Source organism: Macaca thibetana, chromosome 17 (genome assembly GCF_024542745.1).
Source record: "Macaca thibetana thibetana isolate TM-01 chromosome 17, ASM2454274v1, whole genome shotgun sequence".
Taxonomy (NCBI): Eukaryota; Metazoa; Chordata; class Mammalia; order Primates; family Cercopithecidae; genus Macaca; species Macaca thibetana.
Genome location: NC_065594.1, coordinates 54,660,101 through 54,673,921, shown reverse-complemented (window position 1 = coordinate 54,673,921; position 13,821 = coordinate 54,660,101). Strand labels below are relative to the sequence as shown.

The 13,821-nt window shown below is 40.2% G+C and overlaps 1 pseudogene; it reads right to left on the bottom strand.

Annotated features, from left to right (window-relative positions):
• The window catches only part of LOC126940268 (uncharacterized), a 54,958-nt pseudogene extending 41,904 nt beyond the window's left edge, over positions 1 to 13,054 (bottom strand).
• Between the last annotated feature and the right edge of the window lie 767 nt (positions 13,055 to 13,821).

Below are 13,821 nucleotides of genomic sequence, written 5' to 3'. Positions count from 1 at the left end.
CTCCATTGCTACCATTGTTTTACAATTCAGATTAGCTACATGAAAACATTTGGGACTTTTTGGATACTAGTAAAAGTTGTAGTTGATAATTACAGAGGCATCCTATGTTTCTCAGGTCACACACACACACACACAAACCCAGTCATATCACTTTTATGAACAGCACTCTTCTGGCTTTTGTGTCTCCTCTGTGGGGAGACTGCCCCCTCCTGTTCAAAACCCCCATATCTCAGGGGCTGTCTTGGGGTGAAGGAAGCCTCACATGGGCTCATGAATGCTATTCTCAACTACTAAATGATATGCCTGATTTTCCTTCCCTCCTTTTCCAGCTCCCATTTTTTTTGTCTGTGATAATCCCTCTGACTCTCCCAGCGTCTCCCAACCTCCCACTCCAGTGTCACTGTTCCTTGCCCAGGTTGATGGCTATCAGGTCACGTGTTCTCAGGCTCTCCAGTACCAAGCCTTTCCTTGGGCCAAAGCCTGCATGTGGTACGAAACTGCAAGTGCTGTTAATTATGACAACGCCCTGGGACCCTTGAAGGGTGTCTCATCCAATAAGAGCCCCTCTCCCCATCACCTTCAAGTTGCATTATGATTTAACAGCATGAACTTTGGAGGCAGAGTGACTAGGTTCAAGTCTCAGTTTTCCTACTAACTTGCCATCTGACCTTGGACGAGTTTCTTAACCCCTCTATATTGCAACTTCTTAAAATGTGAATAAGAACCTATCACGTAGACGTGTGAAGATTTAATAACTTAAAGTACGTTTGGAACAGTGCATGGCATATGATGGGCATTCTAAATGTCAGCTGACTTGGCTTTTAAGTGCCAAATCAGTGCCACCTGTGTTGCCAGAGCCTTAAGATGATGTTTAGGAAACAGTTATTCTCATTTTTACTTTTAGTAACGGCATCCTCACTGTAATTTCAGATTTCATCAGGAGTCCATAGGGTCTGGATTGAAAGACCATCTAAATGAGACATATCCCTCTACTTTGCTTTTAGACTACAGACCGTAGTGTTAATATTGAACAGGGCTAGAGTGTCTCCTTCAGATTCATTCTTTCCAAAATGTTACCCATTTCCCACACTAATGTCTCCTAGTGGGCAGAAGCCCAACAGACTTAAAGACATATCTGAATTCTAGAAAGTTTCAGAAGAATGATTTCTTTTCATTACAATACTCCTACAGGACAGGTTTTTTACAATGAACATTTATTCTGGGTGCAGCAAGTCTTCCCATACTTTTAGGAAGATGTTCTATATACCCAAGCTTTGAGGAATCACATGTTTTCAACTAGATAAGTGCAACAGAGTATAAATATCTCGAGAAAGGCAATTTCTTGTCACTCTTCTCCCTTGCTCATCTTCTGCAGTATTTATTTCATAATTTAGGCAAGCCAAGGCAACATCAGTCAACTTAGAAGAGCTTATCTCATAAAAATTGGATAAGCTTTTAGCAAAACTCCTTCCTGCTAGCTAGCCTAATCTATAATATTGTCCATTCAGTAAGAAAAATTTGCTCTCACACTTTAAATCAACATGTATGTAACCTACTATGTCCAATATTTTCTACTGTTTATTTATTTCTATTTTACTAAGCCCTGCCGGCCTTATTATGTAAGGTTTCTGACATTTAGCTGTTCTCTGTCTGATGCTCTCCAAATTACAGTGACTCCTTAATTAGAATACTTAGAACTCTACAAATGTACCCTTTCTCTCCCATACTCTCTTGAAAATAATAGTATCATCTGTGGGCTTTTACCAACATCTGAATTCACATGTGACAATTTGGGTCCCTTGGCTCTTGGGCTTACCTCTTTGGACTTCCCGTCACTTGCCAGTGCTCCCTGCACTCACGGCAGCCTGAACAACTTGCAGTTTATGGAGAGTGTACTGCATTTTAATGGTACGCGCTTTTGCACACACTACTGTCTCTTTCTGTGATGCCCTCTGCCTCTCCTTCACCTTCTTCTGCCTGATTTACTTTCACTCATCCATCAAATCTCATTTTGAGTATCAGCTTTTCAGAGTCAGCCAGTCTGTTTAGCACTAAGGCAGTACATTTTTCAGACCCCATCACAGTGTATGTGACCCTGTGATAGAAACAGCTAGTTTCCTTTTTTTTTTTTTTTTTTTTTTTCCTACCAGACGATGGTCGTCTTGAGGATAGAAGCTCTGTCTTCTGTGTGGCTAGCATTATGTTAGTACATAGTGGCTGCTCAATAAATATTTGAATGAATAAATGTGTAAGAGAGGAAAATTAACTTCCTTTCACCTTTCTGGGTTCTTTGGCTAGTCTACAAATTAAACTGACATGAGACAGATTGACAGGAAGAAAACAATTTTAATTAGGTGCCTATACATGAGGGTTCCACAGAAATATGAGATCCAAAGAAACAACTGGAAGACAGAGGCTTATATACCATCCCAAGCTACTGAAAGGAATAGATGTTTTGGGCTTCTAGGGAAGTGGAGGCAAATTATGGGAGGTTTGGGTGAGAAAATGTACGGTGAGCAAAGATTGCCTTGTTTTGGAGATAAAAGTTTCTCCATAACAAGGTGGCTGGTTGTAATTCCAGCATTTTTGGAGGCCATGGTGGGAGAATCTCTTGAGTCCAGCAGTTCAAGACCAGCCTGGGCATAGTAGAATGAGATCTTCATCTCTACAAAAGTCTTTTCTATTAAGAAAAGTATGAGTTTTGCTGATTAGCAAATACTAAATCATATTTGAGAGAAAATAGAATAAAATTATGTAGAGACTCATACATATTGGCATATGCATAAGGAACAGATATGTGTGTGCATAAGGAAGAGATATAATTTTCCTTTCTAAGTTTATAGAAGTACTAATGAACATGAGTAGAGTAATTGAAATTTCTTACTGTATTATAATTCAAACAATGGTCCTAGAGCATAGGCATGTTTATTATTTATTATATCCATTTTTTCAAATGGAGAAATTTGATATCCTGTAAATTAAGAGTCTTGTCCAAGGTTACAAATTCATAAGTGGTGGAGTCAAACTTCAAACTTGGCCAGGCACAGTGACTCATGCCTGTCATCCAGCAGTTTGGGAGGCCGAGGTGGGCAGATTCCTTGAGCCCAGGAGTTCCAGAGCAGCCTGGGCAACATGGCGAAACCCCATCTCTACAAAAAATACAAAAATTAGCCGGGTGTGGTGATGAACGCCTGCAGTCCCAGCTACTTGGGAGGCTGATATGGGAGGATCTCCTGAGCCAGGACATCAAGGCTGCAATGAGCCGTGATCATGCCATTGCACTCCAGCTTGGGCAAAAGAGTGAGACCCTGTCTCAGAACACACACACACACACACACACACACACACACACAGACACACACACAGTTCAAACCCAGGTCTTCTGGAATCAAACATCAGGCTGTATTACCTGTTTTGTGTGAGTATAGTAACAATAATATTTAAGACCAGATGTCGCCCAGAGAAACAAAGAAGATAGGTTTGTAAAATCATGTGTAATAAACAGGCGTGCTCTGAAGAGCACAAATTCTGATGTCTCAGTGCCCACAGGACAAATCTAGGAGCAAACATTTACTACCTTCATGGCCTTGGGGAAGGAAGTCATTTAGCTTGTCCTGGCATCACTTTTCTCATCATTAAATTACAGATAGTAGTCACTATCCTGAGCAGTGTTATGAAGATTAGAAATAATGTGTATAAAGTTCCTGGCACATAGTAGACACTCGTAAGCTGTTGTTACTCTGACTATAGTCAGTGCCTTCCAAAGTTAGCTGCATAGCTTTGCACTGCATGAGGATAGCAACATAGAGGTAGACGTTCATTAACGCTGAACATTGCATGAAAGTGTATGAGAAACATTCATGTAAATTAAGAATACTGCTTTCATCCTGTTGCATTTTTTTTTTTTTTGCCCTTCTTTTTGGGCAAAGTATATTTTACATTTTGGAGCTTACTGTTTGTACAAATAAGAGGAACAAAAGTATCTTCCAAGTATGTGAATGCTTGATGACACAACAAAGGGAGCTTCCAAAGCAAATTTATTACTGTGCATTTCCAGGTAATGTAAGCAGAGATAATTATTTGTCATCCTTTGAATGTACTAAAGCAGATAAAAACACGTTGTAATTTGCACAGCTATTGGAAAGATCTTCAATACAGAACCATGTGAACTTGATGTTGGCAGCCCCCTACAGTGGAGACAATACTCAGTTATGTTTAAAAAATTGGCAAGTTCAGGGCAGCACATTCCTGCATACTTGAGGCTGCCTTGTTGATTTTCTTTCAACTCCAACCCAAGTCAGGCCAAGCTCCTTCACTGCAGAACAACAATGTGGCAACCAGGAATGAATTTTTCCCCACCCTTCATCCCCCAATTCCTCCCTTCAGACAAATCATCCTGCCCAGATTTCAAAGAAATCCCAGAGAGGCATTCTTGCTGTTATATCTCCAGGACTCCAGCCAGCACAAATCAAGAAAATGGTTTCCAGGTGCAGATGGTCTTCCCCTCTTCCCCCCTCACTTTAAAATCTAGTGATTGTTCCAAGCTTTAATCTGGAGATGGACGATAGGGGGAACAGGAGGGTAACCTTAGGATTCAAAAGCCCATAGAAAATTATTTTGCCTTTTTCATTTTAGAGGAGTCATGTCCATTCTCCAAAACATATCGCACAACCCAGCATGATTAATTCTGTCTCTTTTGATAAGCCTCAGACCCCAAATAACTAGGATACATTATCTGAACTACAGAAGGAGCCCTACAGAGTGAAGCTTTCAAAAAGGCACTTCTAATCCAATGCTATTACTATCTCCTAGTCACTAGCTCCATTTTCACACAGAGCTGTAATTGGTGGAAAAATTGCATACTTTTCACAATAGTCGGGGATTTGCTAAATTCAAGTAAAAGCAGATAATTATTGATAAACAAGAAAAATGGATTTGAAGGAAAATGTATTTGGGGAACTTTTCTAGACATAATAATATTCATAGCAGTATAACAGCAAATGAGAGTGACAATGTTTAGAGCAGGTACCAGTGGCTCTGTTTCTCTCTTCTAGTCTGAACTGTAATAATTTCTCCTGTGTCCAAATACTAGGATATTCATTATTATTGAATACTTCTGGACCTATGTTCATGAGGTTTTCCATTTTCAGATATAGAATATCATTTTACATTGTCAAAATATAAAAACCTTTACATTCTAATATAAAAACCTATAACTGCAATGGAATTTTCTATATTTTTCTATAGATCAAGTCTAATATTTTAAAACATGATTACTTTTGTTTGCCATATCATTATTATGTAAGTATTATGCACTGACTGGTGAGATTTAGGACTTATGAAGAAGAAAATGTAACTTGATCCAATTTTGCAACTTGGTCTACATGAAGGCCATGTTTCACATGTCAAGTTGAAGTTTTTCTTTTTTGTTTGCCCCGTCAGCTCCTCAAAATCATGCAGATTATAATTTGTTTTATTCTTGGAAAGAACCAATTTGTACAGTTTTTTTCTCCTCCTTGAGTTCCTAGTTTTATTATTATTCTGTTTTTCCCTAGGTCATTTTGTTTATATGTCATCGTTATATTACTTTTTCTTGCTGGGAAAAAATGTATGTACGCTTTTAGAACTGTATTAGTAAAATTTTCAGATTGCCATCAGTTTGTTGAGTTGAAATCCACTTAACTCTTTTAAAATGTATTCCTCGTGGAACCTTCTGAATTTCTATCTTTCTTTGGACTTAGTGTCAGAAACTTCTAGTGCTTGCCAATATTCTCTTTCTCATCTTATTTAGCACATAAGGAAGATGTCTGCAAGCCCCTTGCAGTTAGATGGACATCTTGTGCTAATACAATTGATGAAACTAATATGCAAGCCTCCATGCTGAGTGTATAGGCCTCTCCCATGTGTAATCATCTTTCTCTTTCTCTGTCCACCAACTGAAGAATGTCCCCAGGAGACAGCAAAGCCACAGGATGGAAGAATCCTGGTGCCTGAATGACAGAGTGGAACATACATCCCATGTACACCAACCCACATAGGCATATGATGGGAGCAAGAAAAAAACATACATTCTGCTGGGCCACCAGGATTTACAGACTATTTGTTAGAGCCTTTAGCCTATCCTGACTAATGTAGAAATTGGTATCTTGAAGTGGGCTGTTGTGGAAATGCAAAACCTAAAACATGGCATAGCTGTTGGGTAGAAGACTGAAAGAAATCATATCAAAGGCTAGAACCCTATGAAGACCTGCTATGCAGTAGTAGCTCCTATGGTAAACTGTTATTTATGTCCACTTCAAGAAGACCATATGCTAGCGGACCCTGAACTTCCCAGGAAGTGGCTGGGAGGAGTCAGAGTAAATATGTGTTGTCTATTATTGGCTAAGGTATTACAAGAATGAGATAAGTTCAGGTAAGAATTGGCTGGTTTGCAAGCAGAAATGAAATGAAATATAATACAGAAATTGGGTGTCACATAGAAATGGAAAGACCAATTATTTTCTAGAATACAAACACTAGGAAATAAAAGTTAAAGAGTATTTAATCCATTGTAACTTGTAAGGAGGCAGGTGTCACCTTCCCATTCAAGCTTGATGGCCTCAAAGTAGCCAAGAAATCAAGCATGAATATTATGTCTAGGAATAATCTTTGGATGTAGTTACTGGCGTCCAAACATGATTGATAACAAATAGATCAATAGTTTACATATTTTTGCAAGAAATTTTATTGCCAAAGAAACCACTAACCCCATGGTAAAGGCTATTAATCCTCTAAAACAGTGTTTCTAAACCAGGGATGATTTTACCTTCCAGGAGACAATAGTTATTACTGGGGGAATGCTACTAGCTTTTGGGGAGTAGAGGTCGGGGATGCTGCTAAATATCCTACAATGTATAGGACAGCCCCACGTAACAAAGAATTATGCAGTCCAAAAATATGCAGCCCAGGTTGAGAAACCCTCATCTCAAACAACACCAAGATCCCTAAACTTTCATGAGGAGGAAGTGAATTTTCAAAGCTGAGGGTCCTATGAAGAGCACAGAACCCATACCCACTGCAGAGGGGGCCATGGAGGAAAATTGACAAAGCAACGCCTTCCAACGAACAGAACTAGAACTATGTGATTCTTGATTTGGCAACACCCTGCTAATGTATACGGCACTCATTCACTCATTCACTCATAGTGAAAACCTGGTAGGCCATAAACTCATGTCTGCCATATTTGAGACTGTCTTGTTGGTTTTCTTTCAAGTTACACTTGATTGGTTTGACTGACAAGAATTAGTAGTTCAGACTAATTTTCAACATGCTAACATCTTGCTTCTCTTTTCTCTGACATTCAATATTGCTGGTTAAATTCTAAAGCCCATTTGATTCTTGTTCCTTTGCGGGTGGCCTCATTTTCTCTCTGGGAATTTTTAGGGTCTTTCCTTTGTCCTTAGTATTCTAATATTTTACAAAGTTCTGTGTAGGTTGGGCTCTTGGTTCATTTTCCTTTCTGGGCATTGAAAGGGTCCTGTCTATAAAGTTCTGTGACTTTCTTCTGCTCTGGGAAATCATCATCTTCTATTATTTATTTAATTATGCCTCCATTCTCTTTTTTTCAAGAATTCTTATTTGATAGAGATCGAAACTTGTGAACCAATTCTCCGTATCTCTTAACTTTTCTCTTGTATGTTCTCTTTTGTATTTTTGCTCTACATTTTGAAGAAACCTACAGGATACCACAGATGTCAAATTCCTTCTGTTGCTACCTTATGCTTAGCATCAGGCCTTAATTGCCAGAGGTTTCTCTCAGTGTTCCCACTCCTGTGGCAGCTTTCTGCAGGTTTAACAACATGTGCTACAGAGAGGATCTCTCTCTGCATTCCTGCTTCCTACAGGCTGCCAGAGCTTGGTAGGAGGCATTCTCAATTTCCTGCTCCTGCCTCTGCCATACGAAGGTTCTAGGAGCCGAGCTGATCCTCGGGGCTGTGTTCCTTTAGCAATCCTGCCCCTCCCCAGTAGCTACAATCTCCCCTCTTACAACAGAGCACAGTCAGCAGGGGTGGGTTTCCTGATCCTCCCCAGGGTCAGAGGGCTTCTGCCTTAAAGCACTTGTTAACATTGTGATTGTTTTTTTCTCACCTGCTTCTATGGTGGCCCACTCTTTTTGTCTCTGTTCTGGGCAAAAGGAAAGAGTTTGTGTGTCCATCTCTCCTTGGAAAGGCGCGACACTGTTGGGATTTCAGTTCACAAATTGCCTTGTGATCTCAGCTCTCTGATAGTCCAGGGAGGAAAAAAAGATTTTGTTCTTGTTGTTAGGGTGAGACCGATACTTTCTAGTAGCTTTCAATATCCTGAGTAGGAATAGAGGTCCAATGTTTGTTTCTGAAATTCTAAAAACACTACTATTTTCCTGAAAACTTTTTCTGCAGCAACCTATTTTATTTTAGAGATTTAACACATTCTTGGATCTCACTAAATTTACTATAAGTGTTTGTTAAAATCTCTTATCTTTTAGTTATTTCTGGAGTGAATTGTTCTTTGAGTCCTTTGTTTGTTTTGAGGCTATTAATTTTTCTCTAATGTCTGGTGATTTTTGGTTTTCTGTATGTAAAAATGAATAAAAGACTCCACTGATTAATTATTTAGCTCATATGAGTTCCCTGCCCTCATATGCTGCATTTCTGAATGAGAAGGATGAGTGGATAGGACAGGGCAACTATAGCCTTCACTTTAGTTTGATGGCTGAGCCCTAATTCTACCCGTACTTCAGAAAGTTTTTAATTGTTTTGAGATTTTCCTGATGATTTGTTTTTGGAGGGGAGGGACTTCATCATGTAACCCTTGCAGTTAGTCCTAGAAATAGTCAGTTAATTACCCTGGTTTCTGTCCCAACTCTTTTGCTTTCTGTACTGAAAGGTGTTCTGCCCAGGATGGAGAGGCTCCATGGGTTCAAGTGATTCTCTTGCCTCAGCCTCCTGAGTAGCTGGGATTACAAGCATGCACCACCATGCACAGCTAAGTTTTGTATTTTTAGTAGAGACTGGGTTTCACTATGTTGGTCAGGTTGGTCTCGAACTCCTCACCTCATGATCCGCTCACCTTGGCCTTCCAAAGTTCTGGGATTACAGGCATGAGCCACCATGCCCAGCTGACAGAGTCTTATATACTTCAGTAAAATCAAAAGAATGATTTGTAGCTGAGGACATGCAAATGGACAGAATAGTATAAGAATATTTTCATTTATCCTTAATAGTGTTACTTTTGAATAAACAACTGGATGAGTGAATGAAAGAGTGAGTTCTAAAGATGGATATGCATGCCTGTTAAACATTGTTTTTTCCTTTGTATTGTGTAAAATTTGTGTTGGAGGAAGTCATGTCAACCCATTTTCTAATATGGGTGACAGAATATACTGGGTTGTGATCACTAACGAATGAAAGTGTTAAGAATCATATTGCAAATAGATAACGCATTTCTGATGCTATTATTCATACTATGAAATAAGTGCCCCTTGAATCATTCAAATTCAAGCAGATTCAGGTTGCTGTTGTTGTTGTTTTTAAGAGACAGGGTCTCGCTCTGTCACTCAGGATGGAGTACAGTGGCACAGCATGATGGTGGCTCACTGCAACCTCAAACTCCTGGGTTGAAGTGATCCTCCCATCTCAGCCTCCCAAGCAGCTGGGACTGCAGGTGTGTGCCTCCATGCCTGGATAATTTTAAAATTCATTTAGACATGAGATCTAACTCTGTTGTCCAGGCTGGTCTTGGACTCTTGTGCTTAAGTGATCCTCCTGCCTTGGCCTCCCAAAGCACTGGGATTATAGGCGTGAGCCACCATGCCTGGCCTCAAATTCAAATTTTGGTGACTTGATTTTTATAAACTATCACAAAATTAAGGTAACCTGTTTTTATTTTGGTGCCGTATCATTTACCTCATGCTTGGGAGAATCCCACAAGTTTATTAAGACAATAAAACACATACATTCTTTTCTTCTCACCAACAACCCTGCTTTGATATTAAGTTTAATATTTCTCTTTAATTCAAACCAACAAATACTTGTTGAGAAACTATTATGCTCATAGTGCTGTACTTGGTGCTTTTGAGGTAGATATAAATAAGATATGGTTTATGCAAACAAGTAATTTACATTTTAGTGTGAGAGATGGGCATAAATTAATTCTAAGTCAAAATACAAATTGCTCATTGCAGTAAAAATGCTGTAGATAAAAGGCTGTGACAGCCAGCATGGATTGAGGGAGTTTAGTTCTGCATAGGGAAATCTGGGTTAGCTTCTTAGATGAAGTGGGATTTGAACTGGGTCTTTCAGGAGGATTAGGACCACAGCAGATGGAGATGGATGAAAATGGCAATCTGAAATGGGATCATGGTTTATATAAAGGCAGAAATGAAAAGTTTAAAGTGCTCAGGAAGCTACTAAAGTATAATTCATAATGTGTGCTATCAGGAGGAACAGGGCTGATTAAATGCAGGTAAAGGACTGAATACATAGAGAAAGGAAAAATCATGGCTAGCTTGGATACCAGGATGGAAAGGTTTCTGGTTATTCCATATGTGATCAAGCTCCATTGAAGGTGTATAAATAGGAAGTGACAGGAATATTCTTAGAAATAGGTCTCTGATGGCAGAGAGAGAAAGACAACTGGAAGTAGGGAGCTATGTTTGGAGAATGAAATGAAACTAATTTAATTAATATTTCTTGATTGTCTATAATCTACTCAAGGATGTGACAGCACTAGAAATCTGAAAGAAATATTATGCAGTGCCTACCCTCAAGACAAACTATGCGACTTTCTGATGATGTTGTGCTGTTTCACGCCTCTGTGCAAAGGTATGGCCATAGTACCAAGAGGATAATAAAACATAATGGGAGGAAAGGCTAAAATGATGTTAATAATTTGTAAAGGGTCTGGAATCAAACACTAGGCTTTGAAGAGTTGATATGAAAATTTAAACCATGATTTTAGAAAGATAATTATAATGCAGGCCAGGAATGTAAACAGGAAAAGAGAAAATCTGGCAGTTGAGAGTTTTTGTTGTAGGCCATGACATATTTATGTGGAAATTGATCAGAGCCTAAATGAGGGGAGAAATGGCATATTAATAAATGAGTTCTGAGAGTGGGGGAAGTTAAGAGCCAGGTGCAAGATTTAGCTTTGGAGATGATGAGGCCTCCCCACATTGAAGACCTTTGTAGATGACCAAAAATGGGAGACTTGGAAGCTGTAAGAGCTCATACTTGCTCACGTACTTTTTCTCTGTTGAGAAGACAAAGTCTTGTGGCAACATGTGGATTCTTAGGAGGGTGATGAAGACTGAGTAGCTCCTTTTGAAGGTATTATGAGCAAAGCCTGGGACTATAATGTCCCCCAGCCCGTCCAAACTGGGAAGAAGCCAAGAGATGAAAGAATGACTTGGACAAGTCCAACTTGGTAAGCAGATAAGTTCATTAGGACTTATAAGCAGGGTTGTAGCAGGACAACTCCAGAGATCTACCCTGTCTCCCATCTCTAAGCTGCTTTAAAGTTGATTTTCTGGCTCTTTGCCTACTGTGTATGAGAGCAATGAGACTGTTTTCCTTAATATGTTCCCAGCTATGCCTCAGGATGTTTGGGTTCTCAGGGACACCTGCTCCTCAGCTGGGCACCATGGCCTTGGCCCACTGCCAAGCCTTCAGGATTCAAACAGCAGACATACACACTTAAGTATGCTAGTGGGGAACCCGTCATACTACAAGCCATCAATCTATCCTGTCTCCCAGCTCTTACGTTCTTTCTACCAATCTTGTGTATGAGTCTCCTAATAGGATATGAGGGGAATAGCAATATGGGCCTATAATGCATAGCCGTGGCTTGTGCATTAGACCACATCTACAGTATACACAGTAGAATGAAGAGCAGAAGCAAACTGAACTTATGATGCCTATTAGAAAAACACAACTCCAATGAGTATATAAGGTATATAACCAATTCGAGAATGAGTCAAAGAAACCTAATTAGGTTGTATTATGGATCTGAATTGACAAATGATTTAAAGCATCTGTGACATTACTTTCTTTTCTGTTCTTTTCATTTCTTCTCCTTTTTCTTTTTAGAGGTAGGGTCTCTCACTCTGTACCAAGGCTGTAGTACAGTGGCACGAGAATAGCTCTCTGTAGCCTCGACCTCCTGGACTGAAATGATCCTCCCAACTCAGCCTCCTGAGCAGCTGGAACTAGAGGTGCACATCACCCAGCTAATTTTTATTTTATTTTATTTATTTTATTTTTGTAGAGATGAGATTTCATTATGTTATCCAGGCTGGTCTTGAACTCCTGGGTTCAAGAAATCCTCCAATAGGCACAACAGGTAGTGGCTATAAGGGCACATGTTATTGTGTCTCCGTAGCATTGGCAATTGGGCCTCTGGATGGAGGCCACCCTCAGTGAGCCTGGGTTGCCTTAGTGGTGCTGTTAAACCAGTCACTTTGGTGTTGTCAAGAAAAAGGGAGAATATTCCAAAGCATATTATTACCATTTGACGGGGGTAGGTATTCATATGGCCAGCAGTCAGACTGGTTGCTGACTGTAGCTATAGTCACAGCCCAATCTAGGAAGACATTACCAGCTTCCATGGATAGCAGGAATAACAGCCAATAGACATAAACACAGGTATATAGCAGGGACCCTCATGAGTATATCCATTTTTCGTAACATTATTAACCCTGTGTTTTCTCCCATTAGTCCTATTAGGGAGGCTACTATAGGCTTCAGATCTCACTTACAGTACCACACATGGCTTTCCTCCCTGGAAGGGGGCATAGTAGCCAATTGGTAATTTTCTGGCCCTGTATATGTACCCACACTATGATGGCTCTAGCAGGTATTGGTGCTGCCACATGTTGATATAATAAAGCTTTTGGATTTCCATCAAGGAGCACAGCTGGGACCATATCCCCTCTGGCAGTCTTCATGGTGCACTCCAGTGCCGTAAAACCAATCCAGTGTGGAGGCATTTTCCAGCTTAACTTCAGGTCCACATAGCCATTGTTGCCTGGTAGACCCATTGGTGCTCTCAGGAGCATGGTCTGGCCATCTGCTTCAGGAGCATGGCTCAATGTCTCAGATGTAACCCTGAGAGTTTGTAGGGCCTGTTTTATAGGCCTTGCCAATCATTTATAGGAGTGATACCATGTGTGGTACAGGGGCCTTATTTAAAGTTTGTATGGCTTCAGGGAGATCCTTAGTCCAAGATCTTAAAGAGCCATCCTGGGACAGTGCACATAATTGGGTTTTAACAGGCCTTTTTTTTTTTTTTTTTAATGAGGCCTGTCCCTGTTGGGTTATATGGTAACTGGAACCTCCAGTCTATTGTTTTTCCTGATGCCCAGGTTGAATACCGTAGCCTGTGGAATGGGAGCCCTGATCACTATCTATTCATCTTGGCATGCCATACATGACGCTGAGGGCAGTGAGACACGTGATGGCCTCCGTTTGTTGTAATACCCTATATACAGCCAATAGCTATTGCTCTATTTGTGTCTGGGCCCATTTTTCACCTTTCCTTATCATGGTGTGTAATGGGTGGAAGGTTTCTGCCAAATGAGGAATAAATATCCTCCAGCAACCCAGTAAACCTAGAAAAACCTGAAGTTGCTTTTCTGTCTGGGGAACAGGCTGCTGTGCTATCTTATCAATGACAGCTCCAGGTATGTTTTGCATCTTACCCAACCAAGTAACTCTTAGGAATTTGACAGCTATGCTGGGCCCCTGTATCTTTTTGGGGTTGATTTTCCACCCCCAGTCTTTCAGGCCATCTAAGATGGTGTGTAGG